The sequence below is a fragment of the Nyctereutes procyonoides genome, unplaced genomic scaffold (genome assembly GCF_905146905.1).
Source record: "Nyctereutes procyonoides isolate TBG_1078 unplaced genomic scaffold, NYPRO_anot_genome, whole genome shotgun sequence".
NCBI lineage: Eukaryota > Metazoa > Chordata > Mammalia > Carnivora > Canidae > Nyctereutes > Nyctereutes procyonoides.
This window is the reverse complement of record NW_026575146.1, coordinates 10,415,929-10,435,205: the sequence shown is the minus strand read 5'-3', so window position 1 is coordinate 10,435,205 and position 19,277 is coordinate 10,415,929. Positions and strand designations below refer to the sequence as shown.

General features: G+C 36.6%; 1 protein-coding gene across 2 annotated transcripts in view; it reads left to right on the top strand.

Annotated features, from left to right (window-relative positions):
- The window catches only part of IPCEF1 (interaction protein for cytohesin exchange factors 1), a 166,010-nt gene that overhangs the window by 34,784 nt on the left and 111,949 nt on the right, over nt 1–19,277 (top strand). For both annotated transcript variants that reach the window (XM_055309938.1, XM_055309937.1), the window contains exon 2: nt 17,436–17,479. The gene's annotated coding sequence lies outside the window, so the exon portion shown is untranslated. The remainder of the gene's footprint in view (nt 1–17,435; nt 17,480–19,277) is intronic.

Here is a 19,277-nt window from a genome sequence, read left to right as displayed (position 1 = left end):
GTCTGAGAATATGCAGGGGACGATCCCAATCTTTTGGTATCGGTTCAGACCCGATTTGTGACCCAGTATGTGGTCTATTCTGGAGAAAGTTCCATGTGCACTTGAGAAGAATGTGTATTCAGTTGAGTGTGGATGTAAAGTTCTGTAGATATCTGTGAAATCTATCTGGTCCAGTGTATCATTTAAAGCTCTCGTTTCTTTGGAGATGTTGTGCTTAGAAGACCTATCTAGGGTAGAAAGAGCTAGATTGAAGTCACCAAGTATAAGTGTATTATTATCTAAGTATTTCTTCACTTTGATTAATAATTGGTTTAAGTATTTGGCAGCTCCCACATTCGGGGCATATATATTGAGGATTGTTAAGTCCTCTTGTTGGATAGATCCTTTAAGTATGATATAGTGTCCCTCTTCATCTCTCATTACAGTCTTCGGGGTAAATTTTAGTTTATCTGATATAAGGATGGCTACCCCTGCTTTCTTTTGAGAACCATTTGAATGGTAAATGGTTCTCCAACCTTTTATTTTCAGGCTGTAGGTGTCCTTCTGTCTAAAATGAGTCTCTTGTAGACAGCAAATAGATGGGTCCTGCTTTTTTATTCAGTCTGAAACCCTGCGCCTTTTGATGGGGTCATTGAGCCCGTTCACGTTCAGAGTTACTATTGACAGATATGAGTTTAGTGTCATCATGATATCTATTCAGCCCTTCTTTTGTGGATTGTTCCCCTGAACTTCTTCTTAAAGGGGAATTTTAAGAGTCCCCCTTAAAATTTCTTGCAGAGCTGGTTTGGAGGTCACATATTCTTTCAGTTCCTGCCTGTCTTAAAAGCTCTTTATCTCTCCTTCCATTTTGAATGAGAGCCTTGCTGGATAAAGTATTCTTGGTTGCATGTTCTTCTCATTTAGGACCCTGAATATATCCTGCCAGCCCTTTCTGGCCTGCCACGTCTCTGTGGAGAGGTCTGCTGTTACCCTAATATTCCTCCCCATGAAAGTCAGGGACTTCTTGTCTCTTGCTGCTTTAAGGATCTTCTCTTTATCTTTGGAATTTGCAAGCTTCACTATTAAATGTCGAGGTGTTGAATGGTTTTTATTGATTTTAGGGGGGGATCCCTCTATTTCCTGGATCTGAATGCCTGTTTCCCTTCCCAGATTGGGAAAGTTTTCAGCTAGGATTTGTTCAAATACATATTCTGGCCCTCTGTCCCTTTTGGCGCCCTCGGGAATCCCAATTAAACGTAGGGTTTTCTTTCTTAGGCTGTCATTTATTTCCCTTAATCTGTCTTCATGGTCTTTTAATTGTTTGTCTCTTTTTTCCTCAGTTTCCCTCTTTGCCATTAACTTGTCTTCTATGTCACTCACTCGTTCTTCCACCTTGTTAACCCTCGTCGTTAGGACTTCTAGTTTGGATTGCATCTCATTCAATTGATTTTTAATTTCTGCCTGATTGGATCTAAATTCTGCAGTCATGAAGTCTCATGAGTCCTTAATGCTTTTTTCTAGAGCCACCAGTAGCTGTATAATAGTGCTTCTGAATTGGCTTTCTGACATTGAAGTGTAATCCAGATTTTGTAATTATGTGGGAGAGAGGACTGTTTCTGATTCTTTCTTTTGAGGTGAGGTTTTCCTTCTAGTCATTTTGCTCAGTGCAGAGTGGCCAAAAACAAGTTGTACTGATAGAAGCGCGAACTCTTCTCACTGTAGCGTTCCAGCTGGTCTCTCTTTAAATCTCAGGCCGAATTTGTAGATTTTCAGGATTATTTGAAGGTTATCTAGGTAATTTGGTGGGGACAGGTGATTTGGGGACCCTACACTTCCACCATCTTGCCCCTCCTCAAATTTTTAATTCTCAAGTGGAAATCTCATTCCTTCATTTGTTCATTCATATTCTTACTTATAATCTGCCTTGTTTGTGAAAGGATTTGAGGGAGGTTGCATAAATGCATACAGCAAAATAGAATAAAATTACAAGTAAATGGATGAGAAAGAAGGAATGGAAGAAAAGATTAGTGTGAAAAGTGAGAAGTGTCTTTGAATGCAGTTAATACACAAAGTGTATGTGGGAAGGCTCTAGATCTTTGCTAGAGTACAACATATTGATATGATTTACAATGTAAAGGATAAGAAATGATCAGTTATAGATTCCTGATTACATCTCCTGTAAAATCAAATGAGATGCCCAACTTTTTGTCTATTGAAACTAGAAAGAAATTTCTTCTATAGACCTTGCCTCATAATGTGTCTTAGTCAGTTCAAGCTGCTATAGCAAAACACCATTGACTGAGTGTATTAAACAACAAAAATTTATTTCTCACAGTTTTGGAGGTTGGAAGTCCCAGATCAGGATGCCAGGATGGTCAGGTTCTGGTGAGACCTCTCTTTCCTCATTGTATATGGCCATCCTCCTGCTGTGTCTTCAGAGGGAAGAGAGAGAGTGCTCTCTCACTTATCTCTAACTTTCTAAGGGCACTAAGCCCATCATGAGGTCTTCACCCGGTGGCTCAGTTACCTCTGAAAGGCTCAAATCAAAAATACCTTCATATTGGGGGTTAGATATATGAATGCCCCCAATGAATTTTGGGGGCAACCCAATTTTGTCCACAGTGATGCTACATTGTAATGAAATTAATGGTACTTTTAAAAGCTTCCTTTGTTCCATTGAGCTATCTCTTATAATTTCTTAGTGTACCCAATGTTTATAGCAGCAATGTCCACAATAGCCAAACTGTGGAAGGAGCCTCGGTGTCCATCGAAAGATGAATGGATAAAGATGTGGTTTATGTATACAATGGAATATTACTCAACCATTAGAAACGACAAATACCCACCATTTGCTTCAACGTGGATAGAACTGGAGGGTATTATGCTGAGTGAAGTAAGTCAATCGGAGAAGGACAAACATTATATGGTCTCATTCATTTGGGGAATATAAAAAATAGTGAAAAGGAATAAAGGAGAAAGGAGAGAAAATTAGTGGGAAATATCAGTGAGGGGGACAGAACATGAGAAACTCCTAACTCTGGGAAACGAACAAGGGGTAGTGGAAAGGGAGGTGGGCGGGGGGTTGGGGTGACTGGGTAATGGGCATTGAGGGAGGCACTTGACGGGATGAGCACTGGGTGTTATGCTATATGTTGGCAAATCGAACTCCAATAAAAAAATATACAAAAAAAATTCCTTAGTGTAATCAATGACACGTTTCTGCTGGCACAGGTTAATATAGAAATGGATTTAAATATATGTAGTATAATTTAAAAAACCTTTTTGGAGGTACAAAGTATCATTATATTATTTTTTTAATACCACCTCGTTGGAGGTACTTATTCTTGAAATATAGACTAGTGATTATTAATTTTTACCTGTTATGGACCAATTTGAGGCCCTGATGAAAGCTGTAAATGCAGACACACATTAAATTTTGCATACGGTTTTAGGGAATCACAGACCTCTTAGAGTCTTAGCACTTTGGTAAATAACTCTGGGATATAGAGAGTAATCGATATACCTTTAAACACATTATATAAGTATTGCTTATTGTAACCGAGTGTTTGACGTGGACTGAGAACCAGCCAGTTGGATTTAATGCTCCTGGCAAGCATGAGAACACAGCTATTCCATGCTGGAAATTAAATAAATGCTTTACTAGCTCAGAGAGCAGAAAGCCTGCAGGCATATTTAACAACATACAATGCTAATATATTTAGGCTGGAGGGGTGCCTGGATCATACAGCCTCAAATCTTGTGCTGAAATTCTCATGCCCCTTGGAGGACATCATGAATCTCTTGGCTACCACTATTGTGAGGCCCCATGAGGTGATCACACAAATGTGGCCACAGTCTCTAGACTCACCCCCCTCAACCTCCTCCACCATCATCCCATCATTTGCCATAGTCTAGCTGGGACCAAGTTGTCATGTGAGGAATTGGATACCTAGGGTGGATTCAGACTTCGTGGGGCCTGACTCTTATACAATTTGGAGAGTCTTCTTTAGGAAAATTAATACAAAATTACAAAGAGAGAGCTGTAAGAAACTTAATATTTAAAAGACATGACAGAAATGAGAATAAATTTCTAATTTTAAAAAGCTGACAAAATACCAAAAGTAGCCCATTTCCTAGAAAAATAAGATAATTTAAAAATTAACTGCCTGACATATCTCTAAAACAATTTCTCTACATTTTTAGCTCTGTGATTTTTGATTGATTTTATTTGATTTTGTAAAGTCATTTTGTCTAAAGAACATAGAAAGATAATCCAGTTTGTCACCTAGCATAAGTTGATCAGAATTGTTTTTTGTTTTTATTGATTATTTAGAAAAACTGCTGGCTCCCCAGTTTAGAATTTCTCTCTCATGTTTCTTTCAGCTGTGAGCTTTATGTTTGGAAGAATTCCTCATAAACTTGTTTTGGGTTCTGTCCATTAAAAGTCTTATTTTCCTCTCCTACCCACTGACACAGGGAGATAGAAGACTTGTTCATATTGTAATATAACTTCTGGCCCCGAGCCAGCATGTCACCATGCCAGGTGCATTGGCCAGTGAGAAGTAGAATATTACTAGAAGTTATTACTATACTTGAACAGCTCGCAATAACTTAATGATACAAGGGAGAGTGTAAGAAACATTAAGTACATCCCATTAACTACAAAATGAGTATGTCCATTTCTAGAAATGCTTGCTTTCAGAACTGGTAGACCGCAGCTCACACTTATAGTATCTTTTTTGCTTTCCTTTCTCCCAGGGTACTCCAAAGACTGCCTGCACGAGGCTGCAGCCATCTTCATAGCTCCTTCATAGAACCCTCTAGTAAGATTTCTTAGAGTATATATAGGCTCAAGAGAACAAAACCAAGATAGGATGAAGAAGGAAATTTTTCCTACCATGTCTCAGAGTCCAAATCTTTCCAAGTTCTTTGACACTGGAAAGGTAACCTCTCTTCTGGAAAGACCATGTTCCCAATTACAGGAGTATGATCTTAACCATAGGTTCCAATCAGACAAATATCTCAGAACATACTAGTAAGGTCAGCATGAGAAAAGACCACTTGGAACAGTTTGGGATACATTTCCATTCATAGATACAAGGGTATTTAAGGCCATAGACACATAGGACACAATATGACTACTATGATTTTATGTTGGAAAATTTAAACCTGATAGAACCATGTGCTCATTTCAATTATGAAAGTACAGCACACATGGAATATTTTAACTGATTAATATAGCTTTCTGGCAAATGCCCCAAGATAACTGGCTGCAAAATATATGCTTTGGAAAGTGGCTGAGTTATTTTACAGATTTATTGATTATAAGCCAGTTAAATGTGGAGCTAAGTCTAACAAAGATATTCACTTTGGGTTTAGAATAGTTGGTCGGTAGCTCTTCTTTTCAGGATTTGAGTATTGAGGCCCCTTCTCCATTAAAGCCACTCCTAGCTGGCAACAATGAAACCTATTGTTTTTGAATATAAGAATTCTAATTTTATTGCCTATGGAAGGGGAATGTCTCTTGATTACATCCAAAAGTAGAGTAAATTGCTGAGGCACATAAAATGTCTGCTTCTTCAAAGCTGATGGGAAGTACAATATTTACTTGTTTGAGCATATTTCGGATGGAAGATACCTACTTTGCTTGTTTGTTAAAGAAAAAAATCCATTTTTCTCAAAGTCTGCATTCAAATAAAAATAAAAATGCTCAGACACTCAGAATAAGTGAGAATATTCTTGGCATAATGGTTTAACCTAAAATTTCCTGTTTTTTTTTTTTTTTTTTTGTCTTTACTCACAAAGAGGCCAAACTTTTATTTTTAATGAAGATGGACAGAAGCTATCCTTTACTTCTGGCAGAGATGAAAACACATAGTAGTGGGAAAAATTTCCTCTTCTGTGCATAAGGTTTTAGGAAATGAGCAGTAAAATGGTGAACTAGAAGTGGTAATATGTCCACATTAGCTTCAGTTGGCTTTAACAGTTCTGAAAATAGGTTTTCATTTTCTGTGTACTAACCCAACAATAGATTTTATAAATTATTCAGGCATAGAATGTCTGAATTTCAGAAAATAAACCAGAAGGGTATAGATGCAGAATTTCATAAGAATTTTTTTTAAAAGCCATAGGACCCTTTTTCTGAATGCAAGTATGCCCAGCAGTCCAGGGTGAAACCAACAAGTGCAGACCCGCTCGTCCTACCCAGGTTCTCAGCAGCCCTTCCCTAGGCTCTCCCTCCGCCTGCACAGAACTGGCACACAGATGGACATAAAACAGGTACCCGATTTCCTGAAGCCCCTTGCTGGGGATTTACTGTTCAGGGTTTTAGGAGGCTAACCCTTGATGACAGAGTTTTAACCTTTCTGTAAAGGAAATAGCAGTACTTGCTGAGAGCTTCTGGGTCCATGCAAACGGCATTTTATGTGGAATATCCATTTTGGTCAATGGAGAATTTTCCTGTGTGGAGGAAGTTGACACAGAGGAGCCTCTACTAACAGAGTGTCTAGGAAGGGTGGTGGAACTTTGGGGTGGGCTGATGAGATTGAAGATGTGATTTTGGTGTCTGGGGAAAGCAGAGTAGGGAGTGGCAAAACTGAGCTTCTGGGTGAAGTACCCCAACAAATAGAAATACTAGTGTCTTTTCTTTCTTTGATATCGTGTATGTGTGTGTGTGTGTGTGTGTGAGAGAGAGAGAGAGAGAGAGACAGACAGACAGACACATAGAGACAGAGAGAGACAGAGAGAGAGACAGAGAGACAATGAGAAAGACAGAGAGGATGGAGAAAGAGAAAAGGGAAATGCTAATGCTGCGATCTAAATAGGAGTTGCAGGCAGCCCGGGTGGCTCAGCAGTTTAGCGCTGCCTTCAGCCCAGGGTGTGATCCTGGAGACCCAGGATCGAGTCCCATGTCAGGCTCCCTGCAAGGAGCCTGCTTCTCCCTCTGCCTGTGTCTCTGCCTCTCTCTCTGTGTCTCTCATGAATAAATAAATAAAATCTTTTAAAAAAAATAGGAGTTGCTCATGCTCCACGGAAAGGAGGAGTCCCTTAACAATATTTCACTTTTTAAAATATTTTTATTTATTTGAGAGAGACAGAGCTTGAGCATGAGGGGGCTGAGGGAGAGGGAGAAGCAGTCTCCCTGGTGAGGGAGCCCCAAGGTGGGACTCAATCCCAGGATCCTGATATCATGACCTGAGCCCAGTACAGACACTCCAGGGACTGAGCCACCCAGGCATAGCCAGTATTTCATTTTTTAAAGGAAGGCTACTCTCATTTCCTTTGCTTTATTTTGTTTGTGTCATTTTTCAGTTGAACTAACTGGGCACATTCTAAACAAATAAAAGTATCTTCTTGACTTGAGATTCTATAATTGATTATTTAATAACTCATGAAGTGTTTAGGAAGTTGAAGTTAAGCTGCTGGCTTAAATTCCCCCTGACTTATTATTGAGAGGTTTTCTACAAACCAATGTCTAAAAAGACATTTGGGGGACAATTTGAGAAAGTGTTAAATCAAAGTGGTGTGTCTATGAAATGTCATTGTAATATATTTTTCTAAGGTGTCCTTAAATTTTTTTTAAGGAAATCATTTTTATGGCTCTCTAAAATTGAGCCAAATGACCTTGAATCTTCTGTTTTCCTATTAACAGTGAATTTGAGTTAAACAATCTTTGTATTCTGCTATTTATGTAGCTCTTTCACCAAAAGAACACAGAAGCATTAAACAATGCAATACTTGAGATTGCCCCAATCCTTGAACCTTGAAAGTGTTACTGGTCTTGTTCTCAAAAGCATTTCTATGCTTTATGTGCTGATTTTCAAACACTGAAAATATACATATGGACATTCAGACTGTTCTGCACCCTAGGACCTCCTGCTCAACAACTGAGATAAGAAAAGAATGCTCTTCAGAGCATTATAGCTCATTAGGGTGCCGTCTAAAAATCTCATACATGCCTGATAAACTTTGTGGAATGTCAGGGCCTCTGCTGTGATTAAAGGAGCTAAATGTGAGTTGTCAAGCAGCTCAAATATTAGCTAGAATCCACATCCATGCAGAACTCTTAAGATTAGGCTTCATAGGCACAAAGCTATACATATGAAGTACCCCTGGTTACATTACAAATTTCCAAATGAATGGAAGAAAATGGAGCAGGAAATACACATTAAGAGGGTATGTATCTCCGGACTTGGCAATGCTGGATGATTTTTGTTTTAATTAACAATTCTGTTGCATTTTAAAGTTTATAATAATGCAACTATGTATTTTTTTCATATTGAAAGCTTTATTTCTAAGAAGTGGAATAGATGCTATGGTTATTGGCATAGCACAGGTCCTGAATATATGTTGTCCCTTCCAGCATTTGACAGTAGGTACCATTGTCAGATGTGCACGTTAACCTTGGGTTTAAAAACACGCCCGTGGTAGTGATCAGGAGGCTTCAAGAAGGACCAAATAACTAGAAATGTAGTGACTTTAAACCACTAGGGAAGAGAAGGGGAAAGATTTACCATGTAATAAACATGTAGCTTCTGTGCACTATCTACTCCTCCCTCCCACCATCTGAGGTTGGCGTGAGTGGGCCCTGTCAGCCTATTTCACTTTAGTGAAGAAATGATGGAAGCTGATATCCATGCAAACAGCTTTTATGTGGAATATCCATTTTGGTCAGCAGAGGATTTTCCTGCATGGTGGAAGTTGACACAGAAGAGTCTCTACTAACACAGTGTCTAGGAAGGGTGGTGGAACTTTGGGGTGGGCTGATGAGATTGTAAGATGTATTTTGGCGTCTGGGGAAGTAGAGTAGGGAGTGGCAAAACTGAGAAGTGAATTTTGTTCTTAGCCTTCTCCTGCCTTCAAGTCCCGTTCTAGGCTGGCTCCCTTCCCCCTGCCTCCATGTGCCTGGCCTCAGGCCTGCTCTAAGCGAATAAGGTCCCCACAATAACATGCCCTGGAAATTCCTCACCGCTAAGGACTCCTGTCCTTCAGGTTCCCCTTTCTTTTCTTTTTCTCAGTACTTGCCTTCATCCTCATCAAATGTACACAGAGTTCACAGTCTATCAAGGATCAAATCATGGAAAAGTCTGACACTCATGCATTTTGCCGCCTTCACTTAGCTAATAATTTGGAATAATTTCTAATTATTCAAATGATCCAAAATAATAGTATTTTGAGCCATGTCAAGGTGGGAGTCTGCCAACATGATCTGCGAGGCTGCAGCCAACCCACTGCTAACGTGGATACGCGGGTCAAAGTGGTCGCTTCCCTTGCTGGCAGGGCCAGGGAGCTGCGGCTGAGCCTCTGACCTGCTGCAGGAAGGACTCAGGCAGAGGCAGGTGCACCGTATGGGTCCTAGAGCCCTGGGGAAGAGGGGCTGTACTTCTCTGCTGTGGTGCTTTAGAAATTACACACTTGACTAGAGGTCCAGGCCCCCAAGAGGAGCTGGACTGGAAGGAGAGACCTGGGAACCCTGGAAAAAGCCAAGATGAGTAAGGAAGTCTGGCAGCATGGGAGGAGCATTGCTCTGGGCATTGAGCCTCCCTGTTCTTACCCTTCTGTAGCCCTTTCCTCTTCAAGAGTGTCTGGGGGTTCCAAAAGGAGGGCTGTGGTCAAAGAAAGGCAGATGCCACTGTGGAGAGTTCTCATCAAAGTAATGATCAGAAACAGGTGTGTGTATGTGAGAGGAACGAGTGTGTGGCTAGCAGAGGTTGGGGGGCACACAGGCAGCCACCTATGAATGAGCTGCGGATGCTGGGCTGAGCAGCAGATTTCATGGCAGTAGTCTTCATCTGTAAAATAGGAATAAAGACAGGACCCACTTCATAGGGTTGTTGTAGAAACGAAACGATCAGTGCCTGTACAACATTTAGCACGTGCCTGCCCAAATCAAGTAATAATCAGAGCTCAATAAATGTTGGCTCTTGTTACCTTCTACATTGTTTCTGTGATCCCTTCTCTCTACTTCTACTTATTTTCAAGTGGTTATATAATTTGATTTTATGTGATCCGATAAAATGAACATTGGCTTGTTTTTGTTTTTAAGCAGAGAAACTGCTTCTCAGGATGTATTCTGAAAGTGAATTAAACTTAAGCAAAATTTTAAAAATAATTGTGGGATCTCAAAATTGAATTTTTACCAACTAAAAAAGTTGGGCACTGGTGTCATTTTTTTTGCTCTAGGAAGATTGTAAGGATAACTAATAATGCTTGGTGGAGATTAATATAGTTGAAAGTAGTAATTTTAACAATTTTGAATTCATTTTCAAAGACATAATTGGAATAATTTTCAATAGACATCAATCTTTATTTTTTGGGAAATTACAGTGATTAAATTAACTGCAGGCAGCCTCTCATTGTTATTTTATGATAATAGTCTGTTGAGGATTGGTGGAAAAAATGAATGATACGTGTTCTATTAAAGACTTGATGGTTGAAAATTTTTTCATCACTCTGTCCAGCTATAATGTATATACTTAGGGCAGAAGTATCAAATTCAGCTTCCTTTACTGTATTTGGCCTGAAAATTAATCCAAATGAACAATGAGAATAATGCATTTCCTAGGATTAAAATATAGATTTTTCTTTTAAGGGAGTGAATAATATGCCAGTTCAAAAGAAAATGATACACCTGCAGAACTCTGTGAAAGTTGAATATTTTCAGGATTCTGTCCCTGCTTCCTTATGAAATTGAACACTGGACAAGGACAATAATATTACACCCATTATTTAGACATTTGAAATTACTCTTTTACTTTGAAATGAGGTATTCACATCACTGAGTGCTGGAAAATTGTACATGGATGAAAGGGTAAGTGATCTTGATCTGTCACCTGAGCTTGAGGCTCTTTGGAGGTGGTAAAGTTGTTTTTATCAATGGAAAATATCACCCTATTTCTTCAAGATCTTTCTGAACTCAAGATGATTTAGATAGTATATCTGAGTGTGAATACCACCCAATGAGCATCTGCAGTTGACCTTACCTGGATATGGGTGGGATTGCTTTTTGAATTTCAGTATGACTATAAAAGTTGTCTGGCTTTTACCCCTACCAGTGCCCTTGACTCGCAGTTAGGGAAACTTGTTTATGTTCTTACTGGCTGGAATGTCTACTCAAGGATCCATGCTATTGGTTGTATATCAAGTTATGTACACTAATAGCCAAACTTTTCTTGATTTGACCCTAAACTAAACAGTACTGGGATTGTAAGTTCCAAGGGTAAAAGGAAAATTAAAAAGTAATTAATTTAATATGCTAAGAAGTCCTTGTACAAATAGCAATTACTATGCTATGAACCAGTGCTGTTTTCATGCTTTGGGAAGTAGAAGGAATTGACAAAAAAAATCATGTTCTGGGGAGAAAAGAAAAGCTGGTGAATTACTAGTTGCGCCAAATGCAAAGACATAAACATGAACAAAAGCCAATTACTTGGCATTCAATACAGCCAACGCTCATCCATTTTTATATTGTTTCTGCTGTGATTATTGTAATTTCAAATCATTACAGTTGGAAATGTTTTGATAAAGCATAATATTACATTACCTTGTAATTTAACATACAACTAGAACTGTTAGGCACAAAGTTTGGGCAATGGAGAGTTGCAGGTTGTAGAAGAGAAAAAAATGTCTAGATTTATTTGACATGAAAACACAGGGTTTCTTCTTCAGATACAGTCTTCATAAACTTGGATAAATTTGCATTCAAAAGGAAAACATGATTAAAAACACCTACCTTGTGGGGTGGGTGTACAAATTGAGTAAATAAATCCATGTCAAAGTGCTTTGTAAATTGCAAACTGTTATACTAAATTTACTGTCTAGGAGGCAATCACTAAGTATAATTGATTGAAAGAAAATATTAATCTGACCTATTTTGTACTTTTTATAATGTATGAAAAGAAGAAAAGCCTTCCCACTTCACATGTGTGCCTCTGCCAAAAATTTTTACCTGCGTGTAATTGTGAGAAAACAATCAGATAATTCAATTTGAGAGGCATTATGCAAAAAACAACTGGACTCTACACAAATGTCAACTGTCAGAGACAAAAGAAACTATATACATAAGACACTGTATGCAGTGGTGACCTTGAGTGAGCCCTAATTTTTTATTAAAATAAAATATAATATAAATACCCAGATTAAAAAGGACATTACTGAGACAATTGGGAAAATTTGAACTGCATTTTAGATAATTATATCACTTCAAATTTCCCAAGTATGTTTATTTTTTAAAAATTTATTCATGAGAGACACAGAGAGAGGCAGAGACATAGGCAGAGGGAGAAGCAGGCTCCCTATGGCTCCCCCAGGATCACGCCCTGAGCCAAAGGCAAACAGTCAACCACTGAGCCACCCAGGTGCCTCCAAGTATGTTTATTATTACGTTTATTAGTATTATTATGGTAGGATATGTGTTCTTAGGAAGTACATGCTAACGTTTGTTTTAAAGTTTTTATTTAAATTCCAGTTAGTTAACACACAGAGTAATGTTAGTTTCAAGTGTAAAATGTAGTGATTCATACATCACCCAGTGCTCATCACAGGTGTCCTCCGTAATTCCCATGACCTATTTATCCCATTACCTCACCTGCATCCCCTCTGCTAGCCATCAGATTGTTCTCTATAATTAAAAGTCTGTTTTTTGGTTTACCTCTCTTTTTATTTTTGACCCCCCTCATTATTCATTTGGTTTGTTTATCAAACTCCACATATGAGTGAAGTTATATGGTTTTTGTTTTTCTCTGACTGACATATTTTGCTTGGCACAATACTCTGTAGCTCCATCCATGTCATCACAAATGTCAAGATTTCATTATTTTTTATGGCTAAGTAATATTCCATTATAAATATATATATACACATACATATATATGTATATATACACAGATATTTTTATGTATATATATATCTTTATCTAAACTATGTATCTATATCTATAACCCATAACTTCCTTATCCATTCATCAGTCAATGGGCACTTGGGCTGTTTCCGTGATTTGGCTCTGGTAGACAATGGTGCTTTAAACACTGGAGTATATGTATCCCTTTGAATTAGTATTTTTCTATTCTTTGGATAAATATCCAGTGGTGATTTCTGGATCTTAGAGAAATTCTATTTTAACATTTTGAGGAAACTTCTTACTATTTTCCAGAGTGATTACACCAGTTTCCATTCCTACTAATATTGCAAGAGGGTTCCCCTTCTCCATATCCTTTCTGACACCTGTTGTTTTTTGGGTTGTTGATCTTAGACATTCTGATTGGTGTGAGGTGATGTCCATGATAAAGTTGTATGGGTGAAATGTCTTTATAAGTAATCTTCAAATGGTTTGGCAAAATATTTACACATATAGACAGAGATAAAGCAAATATGGCAAAACGGTAATAATTTAGGAATCTAGTGAAGGCTATCTAGGTGTTCATTGTTAAATATTCCCACAGCTTTCTTATAGTTTTAGAATTTAAAAAACGAAAAGTTGGAGTAAAATTTAAAATGTTAAAAAAGCCCAAATATTTAAAACAAATGAGTCATTAAAAAACAGATCTTCTTAAAATGTATCTGTCCTTTACAGAGCATGTTTTTCTGCCATCTCATTTTACTGTGAGATATAAATAAATAGGCTTAAAAAAGAAGAATCTTGCAGTAAAATCAGTGCTTGAAGGGAATGTATAGAATTGAATGCATATATTAGAAAAGAAGAAAAATCTAAAATCAATAATCTAAGTTTCCATTCTAGGAACTTAGAAAAAGAGGAACAAATCAAATCAAAGTAAGAAGAAGAAAAGAAATAATATGAATTAGAGCAAAAATCAATGAACTGGAAAACAGGCATTCAATAGAGAAAATCAATGAAACCAAAAGCTTGTTCTTTAAAAAGACCAATAACATCAAAAACTTCTAGCTAGGCTAACTGAGAAAAAAAGGAGAGAAGATACAAGTTACTAATATCAGAAATGAAAGAGGTGACATCACTACAGCTTCCATGGAAATTAAAAGAATAATAAAAGAATACTATGAATAGCTCTGTGCCCACAAATTTGACAATCTAGGTAAAATGGACCGATTCCTTTAAGGACACACTCTACCAAAACTCACATAAGAAGACACAGATGATCTGAACAGGTCTACATCTATTAAAGAAATTGAATCAATAATAAATTTCCAAAGCAGAGAGCGCTAGTCTCAGATGGGTTCACTGGCGAATTCTATCAAACATTTAAGGAAGAAATTATACTAATTCTCTACAATCTTTTCAGAAGATAGAAACAGAAAGAATATGTCTTAACTTATTCTATGAGGCCAGCATTTTCCTGACATCAATACCAGACAAAGACATTACAAGAAAACTACAGATTGATAACTCTCATGAACATAGGTATAAAATACCCTATAAAATATTATGAAATCTAATCCAAAAAAGTATATAGAGAATTATATACCATAACCAAGTGAGATTTATCTTAGTTATGTAAGGCTAGTTCAATATTTAAAAAATCAATGCAACCTATCACATCAATAGATTTAAAAAGAATAATCACATGATCATATCAATAGATACAGAAAAACATTTGACAAAATTTAACAGCAATTCATGTTAAGAACTCTTAGTAAACTAGGAAGAGAAGGGAACTATCTATTGATAGTTGATAGTCTATTGATAAAGACTACCTACAGAAAAGCCTACAGCTGACACCATACTTAATGGTGAGAAAGCTTTCCACTAATATCAGGTACAAGGCAAGGATGTTTCCTCTCCCTACTCCTTTCCAACATCATATTAGAAGTTCTAGTTAATACAATAAAGCAAGAAAATAAAATAAAATATCTATAGAGTGGAAGAAAGATATAAACCTCTCTTTGTTCTCAGGTGACATGTACTGACAAAAAAAAAAAAAACCCTCCTTGAACTATAATAACTGATCATAGCAAGGTTGCAGGACACAAGGTTAATATACAAACATCCATTGTTTTCTGATATCCAACAATTAACAAGGGAAATTTGAAATAAAAATGCAAATATAATTTACCTTAGTCTCCAAGAAATGAAATACTTAGGTATAAATCTAACAAAATATATACAAGATCTATATGAGGAAAACTACAATATTCTTATGGATAAAATCAAAGAAGAACTAAATGATTAGAGATGTTGCATGTTTATTATGGATACAAAGACTCAATATTGTCAAGATGTCAGTTCTTCCAAAACTGACCCATAGATTCAATTCAATCCCAATCAAAATATTAGCAATTTAGTTTTTAGATATTGATAAATAGATTTTAAAGTTTATATGAAGAGAGAAAAGACCCAGAATAGCCAACATGGTATTGAAGGAGAAAAAAAAAGTTGGAGGACTGACACTACCCAATTTCAACTTTTTACTATAAAGTTTCAGTAATCAAGACAGTGTGGTACTGGTAAAAAGATAAACAAATCAATGGATCAGAATAGACAGCCCAGAAATAGATCCTCACAAATATGATCAATTGATCTTTGACAAAGGAACAAAGACAATATAATGGGGCAAAGAGAGTCTCCTCAACAAATGGTCCTGGAATAACTGGACATCCACATGCAAAGATATGAATCTAGACACAGACCATACACCCTTCACAAACATGATTATTTCTACTTATGGAAGTGGTAGAGAAAATTATGTTTAAAAATGTATCATAGACCTATGTATAAAATACAAAACTATCAAACTCCTAAAAGATAGTGTAGGATAAAGACCAGATAAACTTGAATATGGTGATACTGTTTTAGATATAACCTCAAAGATGTGATCCATGAGAGAAAAGAATATGTTGATTTCATTAAAATGAGAAACTTCTCTAAAAATGAGAAAAGGCAATATAAAGGCAATTAGAAGACAAATTACATACTGGGAGAAAGTATTTGCGAAAGATATATCTGATAAACGACTATTATCCAAAATATACAATGAACTCCTAAAATTCAACAATAAGAGAATAACCTTCTTAAAAAATGGACCAAATATCTTAACAGACACTTCATCAAAGAAGATATACAGATGGCAAATAAGCATATTAATTAAGCATGTAGAAAGATGTTCCATATGTCATCAAATAAATTAAAACAGAACTGTGATAACTACTTAAACACCTATTAGAATGGCCAAAATCCAGACCACAGACAATACTAAATGCTGGTAAGGATGTGGAGCAACAGGAGCTTTCATACATTGCTGATGCGAATGCAAAAATAGTAGAGCCACTTGGGAAGACAGTTTCTTTGGAACACAGTGGATTCTTAAAAAGTTGATATAATTTTACCGTATAGCTCAGCAATCATGCTTCTTTGTACTTACACAAAGGAGTTGAAAAATTATGTCTACACAAAACCTGCACATGGATGTTTATAGCGGCTTACTCACAAATTGCTAAAACTTGGAAGCAACCAAGGTGTCCTTCAGTAGGTGAATGGATAAAGAAATTGATACATTCAGACAATGGAATATTATTTAGTGCTAAAAATAAATATGTTATTGAGCCATGAGAAGACATGGAGGAAACTTGAATGCATATTACTGAGAGAAGCCCATCTGAGAAGGCTACATACTGTAAGATTGCAGCTATATGACATTCTGGAAAAGGCAAAACTATGGAGACAATAAAGAGTTCAGTGTTTGCTAGTGGCAGGAAAAATGAATATACAGAGCACTGAAGATTTTTAGGGAAATGAAAATGCTATATTATATCACATGATATTATAATGATAGATATATATCACTGTATATTTTTCTATAAACATGGAACATACAACACTGACTGTGAACTGTAAGGTATGTTGTGGACCTTAGCTAATCACGATGTGTCAGTGTAGGTTTATTGTTGGTAAAAAAAAAAATACCATTCTGGTGAGTGATGTTGATAATGGGGGAGGCTATATGCATGCGGCGGCAGGGGGTAAATGGGACATCTCTGTAACTTCCTCTCAGTTTTACTATAAGTCTAAAACTGCCCTAAAGAATGAAGTCTTAGAAAATCTACATTTTTTAAACTTATGGTCTAGGCAATGAATGGGATGATTATTACTAATATGGAACACTTTTCCACTGACAGGATTCCAGGAAAACAGATGGAAGTTCTAAATCCATGTGTACATCTTTCAAGATATTTAAAAGTAAAAGAAAAATATGTCTTGAGTAGTGTTCAAAGGGATTTGAACATTATTTTCACTTTATCTTTTAAAAGACATTAAATTCCAGGGGATCTCAGCTTTGACGATTTCCTGCTAGTTGACTACCTAGGTCTTCTTTCCTTTTGAGTTAGAACTTCCTGTGTCATTTTTCAAGAGAGACATGGAGTTGTTATTATGATGAGCAACTTACTATTTTGTTGCCTCTTTTTGGAGTTGATGTGGTAGGATTTTGACTGGATCCAGGCAGAAACTTTATGACCCCTTTCTTGTCTTTTTTTTTTTTTTTGTACAGATCAGAGGCAACAGAACTGGAACGAGGGCACTCATAGCCTTTTGGTATGTAATTGAAAATTGTTCAAAATGAATTATTATTTTTTTAGTGATATTTATGACCTGAAGGGCTTGTACTCCATTTTGTTATTCTAATTTGTGAACCATACTATAATAGGATTAATGCAGAGGGAAGCTAATAGAACTAATAAACAACAAACTATCTTTGGTCCTCTGGATTTCCCTTGAAAATGGATTCTTGGTGGTAATTGCTTTCCAATGGGAGGGTTGTTTAGAAAAACAATTTATATACAGAATGATCTTTTTTGCCCCTCTCAGTGGTCAGGAACATACTGTAACTATCAAAGTACCATAGAAGTATAATTATGTGAAGGATTTATTTATTTTTATAAGCAAGTGTGTTTAGATGCCCAAATGCAAATTGAATGCTCTAGAAATGAGGCATTTACTGATATAAATTTACTACTGATTCAAATAAAATATTTACATTTAATAATTATAATATAAAAGTAAAACAATCCTAAGATGTTCTTGCCTTTAAAGTTCATCACTAATGATCTAAGCAACACTGGAGTTCTTTGAATATGTGTGTAATTCTTCTCATCATTCTTCTGATTTTATATTTATAAAGTAATTTAAAAAGAATTATTATATGTCTTAGTTCCCTTTTTTAAAAAAGATTTTATTTATTTATTCATGAGAAACACAGAGAGAGAGACAGAGAGGGACATAGGGAGAGGGAGAAGCAGCCCCCTTGCTGGGAAATGCAAGGGAAGCTTTATTTATTTATTTTTAAGAAAGTAATAGATAGAGCAGGAGCAAAGATGGAGGGATAGAGGGAAAAGGAGAGAGAATATCCTAAGCAGGCTCAACACCCAGTGCAGAGCCTGATACAGGGCTTGATTTTAAGACTCTAAGATTAGGGCAGCCCGGGCAGCTCGACGGTTTGGCGCCACCTTCAACCCAGGGCGTGATCCTGGAGACCTGGGATGGAGTCCCACGTCAGGCTCCCTGCATGGAGCCTGCTTCTCCCTCTGCCTGTGTCTCTGCCTCTCTCTCTCTCTCTCTGTGTGTCTCTCATGAATAAACAAATAAATCTTAAAAAAAAAAAGACCCTAAGATTATGACCTGATCTGAAATCAAGAGTTGAGCACTTAACTGACTGAGCCACCCAGATGCCCCAACAAGGGAAGCATTCTTTTCACAACTATCTATCAAGGACACATTTTTTGGGTTTGTGACTCTTAGGATACTACTGAAAATCTGGTAACTTTTCAGAAAGTATTAGTATATTAATTTAAGTGCCATTATTTTTCTATGAGCCAAACGATAATAATAATAATCACTACTGCCACTGGCATGCACTTTCTACCACTCCCAATTATATTACAACTATTTTTGAAACATTGCTACCCCTGACCCATTAGTCTCCATCATGCTTTTTGGTGAGCATTGCCCTCTCTTTTCCTTCTGTAGTTATTAAAACCCATTGTTGTGGTTGTCCAACTCACTGACAAAAAAAAATTAGTTTTAGTGCATAGGTTTGCTGTTTATGTGTCTTTAAACACATAAAGTTCTATTGTTTCAACATAGGTGTATTTAAGATATGCATTTATTCATGAGACAGATTGTGTGACTTGGTCAATAATACTCTTACATTGCCTTCTATGGTAAAGAACCCTTTATACCCCATAACATTTGATGTTTCGTTGAGGAATTATTTTATTTATTTTATTTTATTTTATTTTATTATTATTTTATTTTATTTATTTTATTTTATTTTATATTTTATTTATTTTAAAGATTTTACTTATATATTCATGAGAGATGCAGAGAGAGACGC